Source organism: Alexandromys fortis, unplaced genomic scaffold (genome assembly GCF_014885135.2).
Source record: "Alexandromys fortis isolate MF-2015 unplaced genomic scaffold, M_Fortis_MF-2015_v1.1 scaffold_62, whole genome shotgun sequence".
NCBI lineage: Eukaryota > Metazoa > Chordata > Mammalia > Rodentia > Cricetidae > Alexandromys > Alexandromys fortis.
The window spans coordinates 9,720,424-9,728,714 of record NW_026067942.1 but is presented as its reverse complement, the minus strand read 5'-3'; positions in this window follow the sequence as shown (position 1 = coordinate 9,728,714).

Sequence of the window (8,291 nt, the reverse complement as noted above, 5' to 3'; positions counted from 1 at the left end):
AGTTTGCTCCTCTGCAAAGCAGGGATTATACCATGTTCCAAGTAGAGCTGGTGTGAGGACTGCCCAAGGCCATTCTTGTTAAAGTGCCTCCCTCGGTGAATAGTGAGCAAGAACTCTGTTGTCCCCTTTTCTCCCACAGAGTCTGTACTGAGGCCCATGAATTTGTGCTTTCAAGAGTGGGGCTGACAGAGCAGACCTGATAGGAGCCTTGGTTGTTGGATATGATAATAATGTCATTTTTAAATATAAAAGCCTACTAATAGAGGAAGCACTTTTAATTAGCCAACACAGCCATAGTATTAATTTTTATCCAGATTTATTTAAGTCTAGAAGCCTTCCTTCCTCTTCTGTTAGCACTTAGCTATCGGGAGACTGAGAACATTTGTAATTGGATTTCTGTGCAGGACTTAATTATAAGGAAACAATAAAGTCCCTGAAATGCAGCAGGTTCTACTCCACTAACTATTATTTTCCAAAGACACGCTCAGGCCAATGAATGCACAAATTCATCTAAATTATAATTTTTAAACTTAACAAAGCTTTGCTACCCCTTTCCCCCGGGCCCAAGATGGATCTGCTGGGAGTGCAGACTCTAGGAGAAAGGCACAGAGGCAGACACTTCATTTCTGTAATCAAGTCTCTTGCTCCATGGGCCACTAAACCATTTCCAGGCCCCTTGGGATCTCAGAAGTATATGTACTTCCCTTGTCCAAATAGCTTATTAATAGAATTGGCTTATTTATATTTCACCCAGAAAAATCCCAAAGCTATACAGCAACAGGGAGATATCGAGCTAATTAGTAGTTGGGCTTTTTGTTGTGTGTGTGTGGGGGGCTAGTTATTAATTTGCTGCCTTTTACCAGTAGTGGAATTGATTCAGAGGAAACGAGGGAAGAAGAGATGCACGCTTTTCAGACCACCTGAGAAAACTCAAAGAATCAGGGTTAAACTGTTCGTGCCTACAGCACAGCTACCCAGCCTTTCAGGAATGGCAGCGTTTAGGCCTTCCCTGCTCAATAGGAATGCTGGCCAGACTGTTGATGCTCATTGTCACATCTCAGTGGCCACTTCTCACAGCCAGTCTGTGCGCTTGTTCATTTGTGCAGTGTTTGTCCTGTTCTCTCTAAGTCAGGCTGTAGATACGCAAGGGCAAACAAGACAAAACAGGTTTCTCCTGAACTTCCTTGCCAACTCAGTGGGGAGACTTCTCCATGGTCATCAGCCAGAATTTGTGGTTGGGCAGATAGGACTTTGGTAGTTCTGATCATACCAAAGCCTAGCTGTTGTTGCTTTCTTTGGGGTGCTAGACTTGTGGGGCTGTGGCTTCCTTCAAAGCTCCTGCTAGGGGAGGCTGTGCAACCTTCCAGTTATGTATGGTTAGAGGAGGAAGAGAGATCACCAAAAGAATGGCTGAGTTTAGGACCTGGGAGTAGAGGGTCTGTTGAGATATGGGTGTGGGAGATGATACCCTGCCGTCCTTGAAGAATGGCTACAAGAAGCAGAGCTCAGGAGTAAAGTTTGCCTTTTAAAAAAACGATGTGCTGGAGAGGGATGAAGTTGATGAGAGAGAGAGAATGTAGCATGAATGAGGCCTGGGTTCATTTCCTACCCTGTATCCCCAAAAAAGAAAACAAATATTGGTCATTACTTAAAAAAAAATTGGAGGTTAGAAATAAAATAAGAAGCAAAATGCACCCACAATCCCACCACCTTATTCGTATCAGATTAACATACCAGCTTTACAAATTATTACCCATCCCTTGGGGCCGACATTTCAAAAAAGAATATCCCAATTGTAAATATGCTATAATTTACTTAACTTTCCATACTGGCAGATACGTAATTTGTTTTTAACTTACTAAGAAAAAAACCCCACATCTCTGATTATCCTTATTTTCACCTGCTCTGAACTGAAGTAGTATGGTTTCAATAAGGAATATGGGGCATTCTGCACTGTTGCGCCCCAGGAACAGTGCAAATAATTATGAAGGTAGAACTGTGTGAGAGCCCGTTTCTCCCTCATCGCGGCTCGGTGTTGACTTTCCAATGTTTATTATTTGAAAGGGCAAAATTATATTTCATTATTGTGTTTTTTCCCACATATACTGATTTCACTCAAACATTTAAACATTGCTTTGTAATAAACCATCATTTGTATTTATTCCAATAGCCTATTCTTGTTCTTTGCATATTTGAGGTTGCTAGTAGGTTTTTTTATATTCACAAATGCTATTTCTTATTTTAAGACTATTACTTTTTTGATGTTTTGTTGCGAACATTGTCTCAAGTTGATTTTACTGTTTATTTTTACTTTCTAGGATGTTATTTTATGGAGATAGTTCCAAATTTTTATGCAGCTAAACATATCATTTTTTCTTTGTGATTTCTCCAATTGCTTTGCAGCTTAGAAATATCATCTCCATGCTAAGATAGATGTGAAAATTTTTATTGTAATCTACATATTTTATGGTTTCGTTTTTTAAACTTTTAATTCTTTAATTCAGCTGAAGTCTCTTTTGTTTCACATTACTGAGGATTTAATCTGATTTCCCCCTGGAATAGCTGCTCATTCTTCTTAGCATTGTTTATTATTGTCTTGGATGCCTCCTTTATCACATGATAATTTTTTAACACAAAGTAGACTATTCTGAGCTATTTTATTATGTTCAATTGATTCTTCAACTACAAAAATACTTTTATTATTGTACCTTTATATTTTTGTGTGTTTTAAAAGACAACGTACATGTTTATATATGAAATGTAATATTTTTATGTCTTAGAAGAAATACTTCTTAAAATTACCTTGTTTTTAAGGGGGAAAAATGCTACTGCTGATGGTACGTTTTTCAAATGAATTTAAGGATTATCTTACCTAGATCCCTGTTGGGGTGGGAGACAGCTCCATGTGGGGGGTCTGGAAAGGAAGTGGTTTCAGTATATGTCTTACAGCCTGAAGCCACTGCATGTTAGTTTGATCTGCTCTTACAATTCTGAGATGGTAGGTTACAGTTTTGGGTGTTTTCTTTAGGTGTTGTTATTTTTGTAGGTTCACTCTGATTTAAAGTGAAATTTTAGTGAACACCATGAGATGAGAATCAAATCTGATTATTTTTCAAACTGCCTCTTCTTCCCAGTTTCTCAAGAAAAAAATGGCATGTATTAGGATAAAAATAGACTCCTAGACCAGTGGAACAGTAAAATCACACAACCGGTGCTTCTTCTACATGTATGTTGGAATCTGCTCATATATGTGTCTGAATCTATTTTAATCTATTTAGTCCCACTAATGTGTACAATTTTGTCTAACCCACACTACTCCTCAGCATGGGTATGGCCATCCTATCTTGATGGCTTCTGGAGTACTTCCTGCTTCCTCTCCAAGCAGGACTTGTTTGCTGAATGCACTCAGCATTGTGGTCTAAAGCTTTATTATTTTTTAAAAATACCTTAATTTAATTTATTTATTTAGTTTTTTATCATATGGATATATATTGTACTTTAAGCATATCCTGTGGTGTGAATTCTAATTGGTCTTAATAATAAAAACCCAGAGTCAGATATTAGGGGGTGAAAGTCGAAAGATCAGAGAAACAGAGCAGCCAGTCTTACCCTCTCAGATTGAATGAGGTATCCTGTCTCTATGACTCCTCTGACTGAATGCCCTGAGCTCCTGTCTCCTCCCACCTTATATTCCTCTCTCCACCCAGCCATATCTTTTCCTGTCTCCACCTCCCTAGTGCTGGGATTAAAGGTGTGAGCCACCACCACCTGGCTCTGATTCTCTTTTAGAATGGATTGATCTAGTGTAGTTTGAACTAATAGAGATCCATCTACCTCTGCCTCCTGAGTTCTGGGATTAAGGGTGTGAGCCACCACCACCTGGCTCTGATTCTTTTAGAATGGATCGATCTAGTGTAGCCCAGGGTAGCTTTGAACTAATAGAGATCCATCTACCTCTGCCTCCTGAGTACTGGGATTAAAGGTGTGAGCCACTACTGCCTGGAATCTAACTTGTGGGTAGCTCCACACTCTGATCATCAGGTAAACTTCTTTATTTGTTAAAGCACAAACAAAATATCACCACAATATTCCTCATACATTTTTGCCTTCCCTTTTCTCTCCATTCTTCCCCCGTTGGTTATTTTTATTCCTAATACTGTTTCTATTCAACTTTCATGTGATGCATGTATGAATAATTCTATGTAACTATATGAAATCTTGGAACCATGAAAGAGAAGATATGTAATATTCATCTTTCTTAGACTAGTTAGATTCATTAAATATGAGTGTCTCCAGTTATATCCATTTTCTGGCAAATGACATAATTTTGCTAATTATGGCTGAAAATTTTTCTATTATCTATAGATGACATTTTAAAAAAATGTATTATCTATTCTGTGTTTGAACTCCTAGATTGGTTCTGTAACTTAGTTATTGTAAATAGTGTTATAGTAAACATTAAGGCATTGGTGTGCAAGTATCTCTGTGATCTGCTGACTTCGAGTCTTAGAAACTATTGTGTGTGTCAGGGGTGTAAATATGTAACCCATGCTGCCTTCTAACTCACAGTTCTCCTGCCTTCATCTTCAGAATGCTGGGACTGTAAGCATGTGTCAGGACTCCTCGCTTACAGTCAGATGCTTTTAATGACCCAGGGAACTGACCAGCAGTTAATGCCAGGTTCCCAGATTTGTGTTCAGAACGTTCTTAGGCTGGCTCTTGCCCTTTCCTAGCTCAGTTCAGCCAGATCTGCTTCTGTGAGAGAACACTAAGTTCATGTTCCCCCGGGGAAGAATGTGAAGCCAAGTATTTCAAGGGTGATGTAGGGTAACAATTAGGAACTAAAGACCTCTCTTTTTCTTAAGTGCTTTCTCGGTGCCAGGCCTGCCATAGGATATTATGTACATCACCTCTAATTTTTACTGTTGCTACTTGGGTTAATACTGATTGCATTTAATAACAAAATCTCCTCATAGGGAGTAGGAAACGTACAAACTACTACCTAGCACCTACACGGCAGAGTCCATGTCTCAACTCCATTATCTGAATTCCAAACCTCTATGCCACATGTGATTAGAGCCCTGGGTATGTCCCTTCTCCACAGATTCATCTGACTGTGGATTTATCACTTTAAGTGAATGTTCAGGCTCCTTGAGGATTTTGACCCCAGCGCTCCTTGGTGTAGAATCTGGTGAAGTCAGGTTTAGATATTTGAGGCCGTTCACCTGAACCACAACCTAGGTCATTTCACCACCCAGACAAGTGAAGTCAACAGTCCTTGTTGGGGTGGAAACTCTGTCTTCCACCTCTTCCTCTTTCCTGACAACTGTACATCTGTCTGTACCGATGAGTGCCACAGCTGAGTGTGTGTTGGGAGAGTTCTTGCATGTATGGTAATGGTGGAAAAAAAGAAGGAAAGGCCTGGCTGGAATAAGGGAGAGGAAAAATACATTGTGTAATAAAGAATCCTGTAGAGTTGGTTACTTCTGTCCAAGACAGTGGTTAAGATGACAAGCCAGAATTTAAAAAAAAAAAAAAACTCATTTATTGAATACTACTGATTATAATCTAAATTTCTCTATCATTTTGGTCAATAAATTGTGTGCACACAGCCACATTTCTGCTCAGGTAATCACTGTGAGCTGCTTACACTAAAGCTTCCTTTCCTTCACTTGAAATTACTTTGTATTCAGAGAGCTTTATTTATTAATATAACTCTCCTCAGATTTTTAATGGGCTGTACATAACATCTAAAAAGGGTAACAATCCATAGTTTGAATGAAAGTCATATTGAGAGTTGTATTGAGTGGGTATGAGCAGACCAAAAGCAAAGGATCTGGTCTGGGGGGCGGGGAGAGAGAGACTATTTCCCTTTAAATTATTCTATTGTTATTATTTCCACTGCTGGCAGTGTGTATGTGTATGATGTGTATAAATACACATGTGTGTGCCAAGATACACACATGGAGATCAGAAGACAGAGGCTTGTGTAGCAAGTGCTTTTTTTATCCGCTGAGTCATCTCATGGATTCCACTTAATTTTTAATAATACAGTTTTTAAAAATGGCCAGATCTGTCCAAAGAATAGAGGCATTTTTGGCAACCTTTTTATTACATTTAAAGTCCATGGTGTATTGTAATATCTCAAGGAGGCACTCCCCTGATAATGTAGAATTGTTGATACACAGTAAGTGAAGTACTGAGAAAATTGAAAATTGCATATATAATTTAAGTCGTTAAACTGGACACTTGAAAAAAACTGGCTTCAGGAAAAGAATTCAGCCTAGAAATTGTCGTTCTCTCCTAATGAATTTACTCCACAGAGTTTTTTGATATTGCGGTTGTTTGTGTCTTCTATCTTCTTTGTATCTGTCTTCTATAATACTCACAAATCTGTAGATGCCAAGGAAGAAAATTTGATTTAAGAGAAGATTTGGGTTTGGGGCACATGGGAAGTAGAACAGCACAAATAGTTGTTCGCAGACTCTTCCTTTGAAGAAGACAGAACCTGGGCTAGGGGTCGAGGCACCCCAGTTCTGACCTTTCCTGCTTGTTTTCACGCATTTGTCTGCTTACTTTGCATTTTTCATATCATTTTGAGATGCTTTTGAGACAGGTGAGGAGGATCTGTGTCATCTTGGGGCTCTGGGGCTGGCGTTAAAACTGTAAAGTATTGTTAAATATTAAGTAATGTAAATGCTTTAGGATTGCCGTTTATTTATGTTTGCTTTCCACAGTCTTCATTGCAAACACCCTTTTGGTGCTGAATGTGAATGATTAAAACTTGTCAGTAGGAAGCCTTTTATAGCACCCGCCTTATACCTGGCAGCCGGACAAGCTGCCTTCATGGCAGCCCACCAGCTCCGGACACGTTATAGTCACTCTGGGAAAACCTCAACCACAGCTGAACATGAGGTCCATTCATTGAGATGCAAAGCCAGGCTGTGGTCAGGCAGTAATAGAAGCCAGTGCTACTTACTTGCCTCATCTGACCGAGTGTTAGCTTACCAGGGCCTTACTAGTGCTTTTGTAGAGAAATAGCCACATCTTCACAGCCATGGTGGAGCAGAGAAACTTTGTTCTGCATTTGCATCCCAGAAAGAAGCAGAAGATGACTCGATGTTAGCAAAATGGGGATATGCTCCCCAGACAAACTGCACTATTGAACATGGTGCCTTATTTCCACCCAGGCCCTGGCACTGTACACTCCTCCCACTCTGGAAGAGATGGAGTAGGGAGTGAGAGATGAAGGTATAGGGGATACAAATATACTAAAATAGTAGGGGTTGCTGAGTACTGGATGGAAAATCTCAAGAATTATTTCTTTGAACCTGTTGTGGTGGTATATACCTGTAATCCAAGTATTCAGGAATTCTAGGCAGAAGAATCATGACTTCCACACCAGGCTGGGCCACATGATAAAATCCTGTCTCATTTTCTTCCTTTGACTGTCTTACTTTTCTACAACTCTAGCATATACTATATGTGCACATATATATGCATATATAATTATGTAAGAATATCTATGTCTAACATGCTCCTATTTCCAAAATTCTGTTTCATGAGTACCAAATTCCTTTGTGTATACTGGTTGTCCCTACTAGACTGAAGTAAGAAGTCCATGAATACTCTGATCACAGAAAATTCTCTTGGTCCTGTTGTCTAATGAGAAGGGCTAGAAACTTCTGTGTACACTTGGTTGGGGAAGGTTCTTGAGTTGCTCTCATTTAACGTGTCTTACCAGTAAGAGGGTGGAAATGTCAAACACCATTAGATTGCAGGACAAAAACATGAAATTAAGAGTAGAAAGAAGGGAGGGGACATCCAAAGATTTCTTCCCCTCAGCCTCATCCCCTAACAGAAGCAGGAGAAGCTCAGAAGGTTCTCCTGCTTCTGAGCTCTCTTTTCTCTAGTCCAAACCCCCAATCAAGGGCTAGCTCCATATTCCTTCCCTGGGCGGGGTCTTAAAGCATCAACCATCTGGTATCTTCCACTTTGTTCACTTTTAATTTTTGAAGCAAAAATGAAGGCCACACTACCTTTCTCGGTGCCTAGCTGAAAGCCCTAAAAGTCTCTCTCAGAATCATCCCAGCTTCTCTTATTCTCATTCCACCCTAGCACTTAGTCCACGAGGAAGTGTCCTTTTAGGATGGGCTCCTAGGGAATCTGTTTTCAGAACTCTGGAAGGGACTCAACCCCTGAAGCCTGCAGCAGCCCAGCTTTCCCAGAGCAAGCTGTATTCTGAGGTCCTGGAGCTAGGGGGCAGTGTTCACCCACTGGTGTGACGGAGC